This window comes from Ciconia boyciana, chromosome 1 (genome assembly GCF_034638445.1).
Source record: "Ciconia boyciana chromosome 1, ASM3463844v1, whole genome shotgun sequence".
NCBI classification, from domain to species: Eukaryota; Metazoa; Chordata; class Aves; order Ciconiiformes; family Ciconiidae; genus Ciconia; species Ciconia boyciana.
In genome coordinates, this window is record NC_132934.1 from 39292298 (window position 1) to 39307942 (window position 15645).

Below are 15645 nucleotides of genomic sequence, written 5' to 3' on the forward strand. Positions count from 1 at the left end.
CAATTCAGGAGCCTGTCAATTAGGACAGCAACTCCAGTCCGGCATGCATAAGGCTTACAGGAGAATAGATGAGCGTACCTCTAGAATGCCCCTTTTTCTTTTAATCGACCGTTAATAGTAAGACAACCATAAGGCACACTTCTTTAATGCAAAAAATCAATAGTATCATGCCAGTTCCTATTGGGAGGGAGAGGGAGGAGCGAGGAGTCTCAAAGGAAGTTAAGATTATTTCAAAGGAGAAAAAAACCGACTAGCCTGAGTTCTGTTAAATGATGGAAGCGTGAAAGAACTAAGATGGGTATGATGTATAAAAATATTGATTATTCTCAGGGAAACCGTATTTAAGTGGAGCAACAACTCTGACCAGTGAGAGACTAAATTAGTGCCCAGATCTGTCTTATAAAGACATCAGCAGACAAAAAGGTTCCTCTACTAAAACCAGGAAAAGAGAAAACGCTGACTTCCAACCTGATAAATGTGTAATAGAGCTACCAAAATAGAAACATTTTACACATATGAGAAAAACAGGCATTACCCAGCACAGATTTGAAAGAGAAGCATATCTACAGAGGAGGGGGATGATTAATAAATATTTGAATTCTTACGTTTTGAACAACGTGGCCCCATACAGCAATCTAAAGAACAGGAAAATGCATTATATAAGTTTGATTGCGATATTCTTCTCTTTTCCTATTACTGACCTCATTGTATTAGCATCTTACTCTTTCATGCTTCCACAAAATAAAATACTAATTGATTTTGAGCTATACTGACTAATAATCAAAGATTTCTGATTTTTCAAGCTAGGCTGATACAAATAGTTTCATTCACATACGGATGTGTTTCCAGCTGCACAGTAATGGCCATTAAATGTTTCACAGTACCCAAGCTAAAGAACAGAAGCTTCTTATTTGCAGAGACATAATGCTACTATGTCGGAAGTTTCCACCAAAAAAATGAGCCAAAATCCCAAACCAAACCTTTTTACACAGAGAAGAAAAAATCCTCAAACAAAACAGATTTTTTTTTTTTTTAATTAAGTTATTTTCAGAAACTACGATATGTTCATTTCTGAAGAGGGAAGGTGTCTTATCCAGACAGGGTTTCACATAGCTGCTTTAATAATCACACAGGACTCAGAGTAGGGTGCAAGTAGTATTTTAAAGTTCTGAGCGATAAAACCAGAGACTACAAAGATTTACAGTAACATAAAATGCACACTGCTCTAACAGGCAAATTAACTTCACAAGTGTGACATGCGAGTGCAGCCCTGAAAAAACACACACTGCTATCCATACTTCATCATATGCAACAGTCTTTGGCATCTAAAGCATAGCTAGAAATAGCTTATGAAATACATTAAACAACAGAAACTCATCCTGGATATAGGTCCTGCATAGCACTGCCAGTTGTTCCCCGTAAGGCAGAGCATGCACTGACCCAGGAGGGACTCCTCTGAGTGATTAGCAGAAATACAAAACAATTATACCCCACAATAACTTTAGCACTTCACTTCGGAAAAAATCCTCCTTTTAGCAATAAAAAAAAGAAACCAGGAACCTATCTTCCTAGCAGGAGCACAGCATGGGACATGTAAGGATTTTAACTGAAAGAGCTGCTACACCTTTCTGTATTCAGAGTTCTTTGTTGCCTGACAGTAAATCGGAAGGACGGTCATATTTAAAAGTACAAACATCAGGCTGTGTCTCTGGAAGGCTGCAACGGAGCCCCTGAACGAAGAAGAAGAAGGAAAGCACGTTACCTTTAGCAAGTCTCCTCAGGATTTGACAGCGGCATTTAAAAGAGACAGCTATCATTCTCGCTGCCTGCCTGCCCTGGCAAAGCGCGCTCAGGGCTCTGCTCGGGTGAATGCAGCAGGAGCCTGTGAATTCCTCCTCCCGCACATACCAGGCGAAAGGTAGCCCCGGCGGGGAGTGACAAAGCTTAATTCCTCTTGGCTGATGCCGAGATCAGCTCCGTGTCACCCAGCAAAGCTCTGTCATTCACTCCCACCACCACCGCCACCTGCACGGGGAGAGGAAGGGCGTAAAAAGCAGTATTTCTTTAAAAGCTAGAAAGCATCCAACCGCACAGCGCGGACACGGATATTAGAGGGAGCCGTTCCCCAGCCTCGTGCGTTCCCCGACTGTGCGGGGATCGATGGTTGCTGTGCCAGGCAAAGGGCCCCACGCTTCAGCAGACGTGGCGATTTTTCTCCTCTCTTTTTCCTCGCATCTTTCCTTTCCCTGACGGTTCCCTCTGGATAAACAGGGCAAAAATACTAGGAAGCCTACTTCTGGGGGAGAAGGAGCCTCTTTCAAATGGAAAATATTCTAATCAAAGGATATTAAAGATTTAATCTTACAGATCTCTAGGGAAGAAGAAGAGAAAAAGCCCGATTTTATCACCAGGAAAGCTTTTTGACAATTGTAGACAAGTATATTACCGCCGTTGAAGCACAGACCACAGGGGGAGGGCGAGAGTCGGAGGGAAGTGATGGATTGTTGTGTGTGGGCAGGACCGCCGAGCATTTGATCACACCGAAATAAATAAAATGCTGCTGCATAGAAAACACACGGTGAATCAGGTTTTCTCCCTTCACTAGAGAAGAGAGCAGCTTTTAGTGCAGCTGAGAATTTATTTCGCCAAACATTGCACCATTTGTAAGATTTTGTAAGATTTCTTCAGCCCACCAGAGGAGTTTTACGTCCTCTTAGGCCCACAAACAGCAAATTAACCTGCCTCTACAATTCATTCAGAAAACGATGAAGTGGAGCACGCTACTTAAGCGAGAGCTCCATCTCACCTTTATGGAGCCAAAAATTTAGGAAAGGACAAAACTCCACAGCCATTCTAAAAACCAAGCAAGCAAGCAAAGAAAAATAAGCCATATAAAGTTTGTCAAGTCAGATTTATGCACAGAAACCAAGTGCTGCATCAGATACTCTCCTTTAAAACAACAGATAATTACTTCTTTGTCAAGACTTCTGCTTCACTTGGGTGATATATTTAAAAGTGTCTTCATATACTCTGACCCATTCACTTGCTTTGACTTCAAAATTGCTCTGTTTATCTTCTGACACCTCTCATCCATTGCTACATTTAATGTTATGGTCCAATGTAATGTTAGGGTGCACATCTTCTACCGTCAGCTACAGAAAGGCAGGAGGAGGTACGGACAGCTCTCACACTTGGAGCTCTCTCTCTCTCCCTGCGCTGCATCAGCAGCTCCGTGCTTCCCATATTCCAACTCACTATTACAGTAATTGTTTTTCTTATTTTTGTTTTATTGCTTATAGCAACAGCCGTACTTCCAAGGCCAAGGTGAAACATTCCATCAGCACAATTGCAATTGCCCAGACAGGCCTGGTGAAAATTGATTTTATTTCATTGTCATTAAAACCAGATAGGGGTAATCGAGTCATCTGTTCACCAACCTTGTTACCGCTTCTTGTACCAGCTGTTGTTCCTAGCAGCTGTAAAATCTGACCAGCAGAAAAGCAGATGCACCTGAAGCCGTGGGGTGATCACTCCAGCCCCATAACCGCAGACCTCCGGCCAGGGACGGGCAGGGCGTGCAAAGAGGGGTGAAACCAGGGGAAGAACCTGGAGGTTTAAGCCAGTGTAATTCAGCGGTCCATAAAGAAAATGGAAAATCTTGGACTATCACGGAGGGGGAAGGGGAGAGGAGTTGTGTACTCTCGTCCCCCCATAAAGACAAAACCAAGAGAGGACTAAGTGGCTCTCTGTCTGCCAACGCTGCCAAGACACTTTTTGAGGAGAAAATTTGCCACCATTCTTTCTTGCCACCTCCTGCTCAGGTAACAGGACCTCACACCAATAATACCAATCAATACCACCCTCCATCCAATCTCCTCTCTTTGTGCTCCACTGGAAAAGCTGTTCCAGACACCGTCACAAGGCTGCAGCCTCGGCACACAGCCCCTGCTCAGGGTTCTTTCAGGTGTGAGGTGCTGGAGCTGCCCTGGACTTGCTGCTCCCTTTCTGCAGACCAGCATCCAGAATCCATATTGCTGTCTTTTCACCTGCCAAGTGCCTGTCCTTGATGCCGTAAATCTTGTCATGCACAGACAGACCCATTTAAACACCTCCCCTTACACCTCAAGGGTAACCAGAAGATGCTGCAAGATGATTGTTTAGCTGCCCTAATATTTGTTCTTTGATTCTTCCCAGCCAATACAGACGAGGAAGACTGCACAGAGCGTGGGGTGAGTACTAAATCAGGCAGAGCGGTCTCCACTCCCACCTCTCTGGAGACAAACCTTGCCATCACCTGCCAGCATCAGAGCCAGGTGAGCCTGCAGTGCTCCTCCTGCCCTTCAAAATAAGGTGGTTTTGGTGAGCAGCTCTCAACTCGAGAGTCTGCTTTTGTATTCTCTCCTTCAGGGTGCAATTTTGACATCCTTGAGGACTTCTGCTGCGCAGAGAATGGCAAGAGGTTGCATCTACACCATGAGAAAGAACTGCTCTCTACTTGTCTTTGTGATCCGACTCCACGACTTACCCTGGTTCAGTCCCCTTGGTAGAGGAGGCAAAAGAGAGCAGGCTTGCGGAGCTAGGAGGTCGCGACAAACAGAGCTCAGACACAAGGAGAAAAAACATCAAGCCTTTGTGTAAGGACATGCTGAGCCCCAATGTGATTATGTAAAAATGTATATAAATATATAAAACCGTAATAGCAACACAGAAACTGTGATACATATGCAAAAACAGCTGCAGACCTGGTCAGAGAAAGCTTTACTAACAGAGAAAAGATGTAGTCCTTGATCCAAAAAGCTGACTGTATTGTTTACTACTTCTTCTAGATTACTGATGCATATGCTAAACAGCCTCTGAAGCACAGCAACAGCCACTTCCAACCAAGTCAACAGGATTATTTTTTGCTTATGTTTCTTCAGACAGTTTTTCTGTCCTTGCCAAAGGAGGTCACGTGCAGATTCGAATCCCTCACGAAGATTTCGTAAAACAAAGATTTCATACTTCAAGTACAGCACTGAATGTAATGATATATTGTATTTACTGCAGGGGTTTTTTCCTAGTTTTTGGTAGTTCAAGAAAAGTAATCCAGTTATTGGAACAATTTCTAAAATATTAACTCACGATGCTTGTGGTTTTACCATGTTCTTGCAAGACAGCAGTCACCAGGACTGCCAGAACTGTTCTTGCCCGAAGTCCTGCTTCTGAAATGAATTTAAGTACACCTCAGGTCTTCTTAAATGTTCAGAATATATATGTTGGGTTTTTGTTTTTTCCAAATTAAGGATTTTGTGACCATTAAATGTCTCAACTTTCCAAAAGTCAGCCATCATTTTCTGAGGTGTCAATCATTCAGCTCTGCAGATGGACTCAAATGGTTGTTCAGAAGAAAAAATGGGGGAGGAGGTAAAAAAAAAAAAAAAAAAAGGTGGTGGGGTGGGAGGAAGGGTACATAATGTGTCAGGAGATCAAAAATCTTCAGACGTACTGCAAACTTATTTATACTCTATATAACACAGGTTAAAGTCTTTACTAATTACATTTCATCTTGGTAATTAACAGAGCTACAAATTTTATTACTATTTTCTCAGGGCTCATCTGTAAAAATCTCTTTTTTCATTTTGATCCTTTTGGACAGCAGCATGAATTTGTATCACTTTTATTGTTGCACTCATTCCTTTCTTCAGGAGTCTGAAAGGTTATTTATAAACTCTAGGATATATATAACACACAAATATTTTCTCAACTGAATTTGTATTCATAAATACTCAGTAGAAGGTCACTAGATGAAAGAAGCTTATATTTCCATATGATAAGACAGGCAGTGTAATATACGTATCCTATTTAACACTATCTTCTGGTTAATCTTATCAGATCACATTAGCTGAAATAAATGAATCAAAAAAGTTAAGATCTATTACACTTCTTTGCAGGATAAAAAAATGTATGTCATGGAATTTCTCTAAATTAAATTGAAGATTGTAACACATATATAGTGTGACATTTAGATACAATCAGGAAATTTCTGTAAAGATAAGCATTTAGTGAAGAATACAAATTCTGCAAGATATCAAACTGTGTTTGGAGAAAAAAAATTAAGTTTGCTAAAGATGCATTTTTATTTTTTAAATCCAGAAAACGTAACTTTAATACTCACACCCTGCTGTTTCATAGGAATATGTACCCAGAAGATACTTCTTGGTTCAATTCCACTCACATGCTGCATCAAATATTTCCTTTCACACACTGACTGAGCAGCATCTTAAAACCAGTCGCGCACCTCTCCCCTCTTTTACTTTACAGGGGATTTGTCTATGTGACATTTGTCTATGTCTATGTCTATTTGTCTATGTCTATCATCATGCTCCTATTTTTCTTCGCACGCCAAGTTTGCGCGTCACCACTATGAAGGGGTACACCACAGACCACTCACTTGGTCAGAGTGGTGTACATGGAAGACCCAGTCCTTTTAGAAAGCCAGCCCATGGGGTTCAATGAAGACAGCGATACACTCAAACTACAGCCTCAATGAAACACTAAGACAACCAGAAAGACATACAGATATCAAATGTTTGATGTGTCAGGGAGACACAAATGATATCTAGCTGATCCATCCGGGTAAGAAAACTGAAATGAAATATTATGAACTCTGAATGCATTAAGATTTTGTACAACTGAATATTTTGTTCTATCATTTTAAAAGATACCACTGGCACCTACCACATTATTCAAATCCAAAGTCATATTTTTAAGCAAAAAGGGAATTAATTTAGCTCTGAAAATAATAAATGACCGTATGGATACTTCTGTTTTGGAAACTGAAACATTTCCACTATTGTATTTGATACGTCCATATATCAATCAAGAACTAGCAACAAAACCAAGAATCTCAATCTTAAAAGAGAAATTGAACATTTTTCATCCCAAAGACACAAGCTGTATTCCCATGCAGCAGCAGACTCAGGCAATCCAGCATTTTGCAATGGATAGTGTTTTATTACAAAGATTCCCCTTCACCACAGGGAGAGGGAATAAAAAGGAAAGCGCAATAAAACCATCCTGTTGTTCCCCAGCACTCAGATTATCAACACAGACAACTTGTCAGCTTTGCATAATTCGGAGGGTCTTGTCAATCTACATTTTTATTAGATCAACTACAACAGCTATTTTCTAGCTATATTAATCGCCTTTGCAACACTGTTGGACAATTTCACGCAGACATTGCAGCAGAAGGCTTTACAGGTCATGAAAAGTCATTAAGAGGGACGGTGGCTTCCGAGGACCATTGCTGGAGAACATTTCACGTAGAAGGTGCAGCATGTTGGAAAACAAGGATATATGAGTGCTGAAAGTGGTAACAGATGATGAGAATAAATCTGTTAAAAGATCTGAGTGGATGCCAAAACACCGTTGCTGTGGCACTGTACAAATACGGTAGCTTCATTGCCTAGGAATAGATTAGTAAAAAATAATTCAGGGGCTTTATGGATAGAAAAAAAATCTTAATTTATTGGTTCCAAGCAAGGTGAGCCTTTTTGAATCAGCAGGTATTAAACAACTGGTGGCAAAATCAGTCAATATTGCCACACTCTGGGATGGCTTTTTGTTAAAGCGTTTTATAATACTGCAAAGAATCACATTTTAATTGATTTTTTTTTAAAGTCTGATTTAGTGATACATTTTATAAAATTTATAATGTAGTATTAAAGGAAACAGAATACATGCACCTTTTCTATACGAAAATAACTCTCCAGTACACACTACCCTCTAGCATAACGTAAGGAACAGCATTCCCTACATTATCTTCACAGCAATCCCACACCAGAGCTTCACAAGAGTGCTTTATGCCAGTCCATATCAATTACTGGCAAAAATTAAAACTGTCCTTTGCAGTGAAACTGCATTGATATACAAAGGTTGAGAGGTGTTTCTTACTGGAGAAACCATCCTCAAAAGACCTTTGAGATATGTGGCACAACTCTGGCTTTTCATTCATAACCTTGTTTCGGTTGCTGGCTGTTCAGCTTTTCCCAGGCTTTCCTAGCTGCAAATCTTTGTTTAAAAATAATTAGGGACTTAAGAGAATTACAAAAGATGAAGCTACCGCATGTACTACAAAAATTAGAAACTTTTCGTAGCACAAGTACGTTGCAGTCTCTCAAAGGTAATTTCAAGCATAGCCACAACTAGTTGAGATTTAATTCAGAAAGACGTCTCTTCGCAAAACCAATAGCTTGTGAACCGTTTCAGATATCGCTCCATTTCTAGCACGTACATGTGTCTCTACTACGTACATGTGTCTCTATCCCTTCTTTGGTTTGATTCGCAATGACAGAAGAGAGTGCTTTCTTTCAGGAGCATTACTAATAATTTGTCCTCGTATCTTCTAAACCAGCAATTAGTAAAGAACCTATAATTTTTCAAAATATAATGAAATAAACCACAGTCAAGGTAGTCTGCCCGCTCTCCCAGCAGAAGCAGCAGTGAAAGGACTAGGTACCACAAACGGCACTGCGCCTTCCACGATGCTTGTACATCTCATGGAGAGAAACAAGAAGTAACGACCCTGTTCAACGAACACAATCAGCCCAGCGTGGGCTCCTGCCAGCAACATGCATATAATTACAGGCTCTGGGATTTAATGTAATCTTCAAAACTAAAGGATGACGCTGTCTTACAAGTAGCTTCCACATGCTGCAGTACATGGTTAAGGACTCCTGTAATTACAATTTCTGTAAGGCTTTGTACTTTGTAGAGGCTTTTTCAATTAGTCAAAATGATGACCTTCCTATTGCTACATCAGTCCTTAACAAAACACAGCTAAGCATTTCCTCAAAATTACCATACTGGAAGCAGGGACAAGCTCTTACACTTAGCAGAAAACAGCTGGTTTTACTCTCATTTAAAAACAAAAAAGGATTATGATTCCACTGAAACCACTTGAACAAAGTGGAATAATTATACCTCTCTCTAGCTATACTGCTTTGTTTCCATATTTTTATCAACCTATTTAGCAGCCATGAAATTGGAATATCACACTAGAAAATAAAATGTGTATTTGGAGTGATGAGTCCAGAATATAACATAAGGTCATTTAATCTACTGCAGGAGATTTTTAGGAATTAACTCAGTATGTTTTTATGGGCAAGCCTTTATATTCAAGATACTGTCAAAAAGGATGGCAATGGAAGGTTATAGCTCTAGGGATGCAGCACAAAGAAGGGATGGCGCAAGCAAAGTTTCAACCAGCAATACCTCCAAGCCTTGCAAGATGAAGGGAAATGCCAATTCAGTGATACAGTTGTATTCCTACCTGTGTGCAAGCTGTAGGAAGACATGGTAGCAGCTGCTTTTCCAAAACAGAGTGGGTTTCTATACTAAAATTAGGTCGCACATAGTGTATGCTTGCCTGCGGGATGAGCAATGGCCAGCCAACTGGCACCGACCACTGCACCCTCCCAAGTCACATCGACTCTTTCATCCCAGAAGCAGAACTGGTGTGCCTGAAAATCAAAGATAAATGGAAAATCCAGAAAAACTGACCAGATATACAGGACAGGGAAAAACAAGCAACAGGGGAAAGAAAAAAAAATTATTCTAGTTTGAACAACAGGTGCTAACTCTCCTGATTACGATGTGTTTGTTTGATAGAGCTGTTAACTTGCTAGCAGGTTCACATTTTCACTCTAATTCCCAAACTTGTGCAGCACTGTCCTGTCCCTATGCAAGCCATGCTACACAGTGACAGCAGACACACAAGGGGGTACCACCCCGGAGCAGAAGGGTAGGTACTGAGCAACCTTTGGATGAAGTTTGACAATTCCCTAACAGGAATGGTGGGATCTAGTGCTGATGTAGGCTTGTGGTATGAACCTTGCAGTTTCCAGTTTGCTGATCTCTGCAAGAAAAAATGATCACTAAGTTTTGATCCGTTTGTCTGCAACATACTTGCACGCTAGGTCTGTATGGGCAGACCTTGCAAAGGCTCGGAGGTCACACTACAGCACACTCCATCCCAGGCTTGCCCTGTGTACCTTCCAGGAGTCTTTCATTTGTCGAAACAAAATCTGACTTGTTTAGAAATTTTGCCATTCTCTGAGCACTGACAATCAGCCACCATTAAGGAAGAATGAAAAGCACAACGGTCTGTTACTGTAGTCTGGTTTAACACACAGGGAGCAGAATTGGGGTGAGGAAGGAAATCTTCCTGCCAAGTGAGAAGGTCCTTCTATTCCTCCCTGGATGCCTCTGCAGCATGGGCAGGCTCTGCTTCCCTGCTGTCACCTGGGAGCACTACTACACCTCACCACTGCTGCTTCGCTGTGGCTGATGACATTTTACAAGGTTGGTGCTACGTATTCTGTGGCCTCCTCAGACCAGCAATGTCAATACCCTATAGACTGCCCTGGACTCAGTCTCTACCGCGTGGCGACCTGTGACTCAATGACCAAGTTATTTCCTCTCGTTTTATGTTCTGAAGTAAAATTTGTGAGAAAAACATGGTTTTAGCTGGCCTCAAATTTGAAGCCTAGCATCCACACCAGGTCTTCTCTGGCATCTTCTGAAACTATGTGCCTATTTGGTAAGGCACATCCCAAAGTTTCCGTGCAAATACATAGGCGTTCGTAGTCTCAGCAAGAGTGTCGTATCGTTGTACATCAGTGTTTCACAGCATACGGCCAGTATCATTGACACTTCTGTACAGCCTTTAAATCCCAAGCCTTTGTTTTAGGTGACGATTTTTAAAATGGAATTAATGAGTAATTAAGGCATTTTGGATTACCATTTGAACTATAACTGTTTAAAAGGTATTTAAACCTCTGAGCAACAATCACAAATAAAATGTAAGAATTGAGACCTGTTCAGACTTGTGTGCTCTTCCACTGCAGATAAGTACATCCCAGCAGGGACTGCTGCACCACACAACGCAGTACACTTTGAGTTCACTAGCCTAGCTCAAGGCTTGGAAAGAAAGTGAGTTAGTCTGAATTAATTCTGTGTTACTACGACCAGACTCCATCTGGCAGCTGAACAAGAGCTAGCTTGGGTATCTCCAAGTGCTGCACACTGTAAAACAAAACCTCTGTGTGTTACCAAACACTTTTATCATCACAGTTTAGTGAAAAGTCATGCAATTAAGCATCCAAATACAAGACGTAAGAACCAGGAACACAGACCACACCTGCAGTACCAGGCAGCGTATCCCAGAATACGATGACTCTCAAAATGGCTGAGCAGATCATTCAAGGTAAGTAAATGAACAGCAACTGCAACAACAGGTTTAGTACAATCATTGCTTGTATAAATGGGGGAATACTGAGTACAAGTACCAAAAAAAACGCAACCTGCCTTGTGTAGGGAGACCTATACTAGAACCCAATATTCAACTCCAGTATCTATGTTGGGCTTTGCTTGGTTTGGATTTGTTTGTTTGTTTTTAAAAGGTTGAAAATCTGGACAGGGTATTGAGAAGAGTACCGAGAATGATTTGAGCAATAAAAATGCCTCGTGCAGTGAAAGACTCAGCAAGCATAATATCATATTGGAAGAGTTTGGACTGTGACTTGATTACACAGGGCGTAAGAGCTGTCATAGGAAGGATGTGCTGAGTGCTCAAGAGCTTCTCCATCACTTGATGGACAAGGGAGGCAATGAAAAGCTGCACAGGAAAAACAAATGGTTGGAACTCAAAGACAGTAAAATTCAAACTAATCACCACCTTCTGAGGGGAAGATCTACTGACAGATAAAACTATCAAAATGGTTCTCTGAAGAACCACTGCCTGCCTGCCTTTCTGGAATACACATTTTTGCAAAACATCAATTATTGGAATTGCTATAACAATAACAGGCTGGATGCCACATCCTGCTTACACAGGGGGTAACCAAACATCCTACATATCTTTTCTTGCCTTAGAAAGTACACAAAGCAAAAGATGAGACGGTGACGGCCTCCTGCTGTCTGTACTACTTTAAATGACTGCTTTGAATAAAAGAAATGGACACCATTAAAAAATGGACTGGAAGGGTCTTCAAGCTACTTTCATCCTTAAAATACTAATCAGGTTTGCACAACAGTGGAATCTATACAAATAAAATGTTATTAAAAGATAGGACTAGCTACAGAACATGTTTTATCAAATATATAATTAACACTCATATAAAAATCTTTTTACAATCAGAATTCCTAATATGTTAGAAAAACTGCCCCATTATGCTCCAAAACTGCTCCACATTCTCAAAGTGCCAACACCTCAAGAGCAGGGAAACCCTTTTGTGCACCATCCTCACCCCCACACATCCCTTCCCTTTGGCTGTAAAAGAAAGGACAGAATCCACAGCAACAGATGGCAAAAATACATGTGCAAAGTAGCATAAAGGATGTTATTTACATCAGGAAAAGAGAACATCTATAACATGTATGACTCAAAGGAAATTATCATCATGTTTTGCTCTCGGGAAACAGTTAACAAAACAAACAAAGGAAAGGTTCCTAGGCAAGGGGGTGAAGTATTTGTAATAAGTCTCAAAAGCGAAAGGTTGATAACCTCAAGCTTGGTTTAGTGTCATTCCTCCACGGATCATTAGTGCTTTAGTGGTGTCCCGCTGCTATTCATCACACTTTTAATAGCTCCTTCTAAAACACTCTTCAAAAAAGTTTGGAGCTTGGCCAGACAACATTAACGCTTAAAAGTCTGTATACATATTTATCAGGTTTGGGGGGTTTTTCCCCCTCTTTTTTTTTTTTCTTTTAAATCAGAGAAATCCTACAATCTCCTAAAGTAAACATGACATCATATACAATAATGATCAATAACAAACTGGGAGCATGCAAACACAGAGGCAAAACAATGTATTCAAGAAAAACCTAACAGAAAACTAAAATATGCTAGTCAGTAAAACAAATGTTCATCACAGAAAATAAAAAGGATAACTGGAAAAAACCTAAAGCACTAGATATCTTCCTATAAAGGACAAATTCTTCATGTATTATTGCAACTTTATCACTTTTAAACTACCAATTAGTAGTAACAAATCATTGCTTTAATTATTTTTCTAATACTCCAACATTCTTATGCAAAAACCCTCTCACACATTTCTTTTGCGCTGTCAGGTATGAATTAATAGCTTATCAACAGACATCAGACTTGAAGTTCTGTATCACATTTCCACTAACCAACTAGTAATTTTGCTTGGAACTTGCAAATACATTTTTTAAAAGCACAAACAACCCCACCTTGAATTCCTGATGAGTTCAAAGCTCTCAGGCTGGCTTTAGGGGCTTGAAAAGAGTTTCAGCCTGGGCCGGTCCGAATGCCCCCACCAGCTGCCGCGGCTCAGAGGGGAGACAGACGGGCTGCACCGGCCATAGCCAAGCCCGGCGCTGCTCTGAAAGCCGCCACTTCGCTCCATCTTGTCACACAGTCAAAAAAATCTTCTTTTTGAAGATGTTTCACATGATTCAATAAATCTCGGTGAAAATTTCTTAATAGCCTATTCTAATTTTTCCCTTATTTTTCCACACTTTTCTGCAACTATTGTGACCTTTCAAAATTTCCCTTAAAACTTAGCTCCTCTCTCCATAGATATCTGGGCTCTTCTAATAATTATCCATTGGACACAAATATGCTATACGCATAAATTTTAATCTTTTCTCCTAACCCAGGCCTAAAATCCATCTGCTGCTTTTTACTGAACTCTTTCTGTTTGCTCCTATGTTTCAATATGGGAAGCAGCCGTAATTTAATTTAATAGTCTTGGTGCAGTCCAACAGACATTTAAGCAGGGGCAGTTACTTTCCTGTGTCTGTGACATGCCCTTTCTTAGTACGGCATTAGTAACTCCTTTTTGCAAGTATTACTGCTATTAGCGTATAGCAAACCTAACTGCCATTTGTCCACACGTGTCGGTCCCTCTATGCACCACTGCTTTCCCAGCTTTCCATTCACAGTATATCATCATATATTGGACTATTGGATTATTTCTCCACAGATGCATTAACTTGCCAAGTCATACGATATTCTTCTGCATATTACACATTTCTAGTTGGTTTAAAGACTAGTTAAACACATCTCCGCTCCTATTACTATGTAGGTCTCCTGATCTAATTTCATCTGCTAATTCTATCAACAGTTAATGAGGTTGTTAAGTCACTACTGCCTTCGTTATCCTTGAGTCAACTCCTGGGGGTGTTTCTCAACCAACTCCTTTTGAGGTATTTTCCCTTGTTAGATCACGAGCATTTAAAATTCACCAAACACTTCAGAAGACCCACAAACATCCTGAAGTATTGCACCAAGTACTAGTACTCCATTTACTTTGTATTATATTCCAAACTGTGACAGAGTTTATTATTTACAAATCTATACTGCTTATTAACTTCAAAACCTGAAATCCCTCTCCCTCTTTAGTGTTTATTCGATATTTATTTCATTACTGAAATTTTATAGAAACCAGCACTAAATTAAAGAGAAGATCACAGCCAAAGGTACTTCCCTCTTTTTTTCTCTCGTCTTTTTAAGTGCACGTATTAACATATTCCATGGCGTGTTGCTAGCTTTCCGTTCAAATGTAAGGTCAAACTCTACCTGGACAAGCACAAACAGGCTGCATCTATAGATACCAGAGATCGGCGTGTTCACAGCCAGAGACAGAAAGTTGGCAATACTGTACGCTTGAATTTCTTTGTATTTGTTCATGTGTCACAGGCTTTATGAAAACCGGCTTGTACAGCAATCACTGTAAAGCACTCCCCCCCCCCCGCCCCCCCCAACATACATTTAGGTTTGCATCACGCCAGCTGCTGCACTTCAGCAACGAAAATAAACTTAGTACCACAAAGAGAAGGCTGTGTACAGATTCCCTCTATGAACTTACTTGGAAAGAGCTACATAAACTTAATTGATCAAAAGGGAGTCACAAAAGGATGAAATATTTTGCAGAGGCATATGCTAATGGTACTGCACCAACCTCCAAGACCTGCTGCCTTACCGGAAAGGTCCATAAAACTGTTGAGGTGATGGAAATGCTCCCGAGCTGCCGCTTGGAATGCGGAAACGGGATGGTAACTGTGCCATTTATTTATTTATTTTAAAAATAAAGCAAGGAGAAAGGGGCCCGGGCGTTTTAACAGGAAATTAGAAAGCTAGCTGATATAAATTCACCCCTTATGAAAGCTTTAACAGCTCAAGTTCCCCTCCCCCTGCTCCCCATTCCCGATCTCTCGGCTGCATCCAAACACTCACAGTGCTGCTAATGGATAAAAATGGAAACAAATGTATGCAACAAATCACAGCGGGCTCCTGTGCCAGCTTCCCCCTTCTGATTCATCAGACCCAGATCTTCATTCTGCTGCTACGTATTAAAATCAACATTCTGCCTCTTCGTTATTGTCATTATTTCTCTTTCACTTCAGAAGTTTCCTTTCCTTCAGATTGCTGCCTGACCAGCTTGTCAGAACGTATTTAAATCAATATTTTGTGTGTACGTGTGTGTGTGCCATGCATCTGGATACCACCTTATTACCATCTGAATTCCTATCGTTTCTGCCGGGGCACAAAAACGTAGGGGTAAAAATCACGTCAAATGACAGAAGATTACAGCCATCTATCTCCATCATTTAAAAATCTGAAGTAACTGCAGATTTTGC

The 15645-nt window shown here is 40.6% G+C and overlaps 1 protein-coding gene across 1 annotated transcript in view; it reads right to left on the minus strand.

The window, feature by feature from the left end:
* The window catches only part of GRIP1 (glutamate receptor interacting protein 1), a 340881-nt gene that overhangs the window by 166567 nt on the left and 158669 nt on the right, over positions 1-15645 (minus strand). The gene's annotated exons all lie outside the window — the stretch shown is intronic.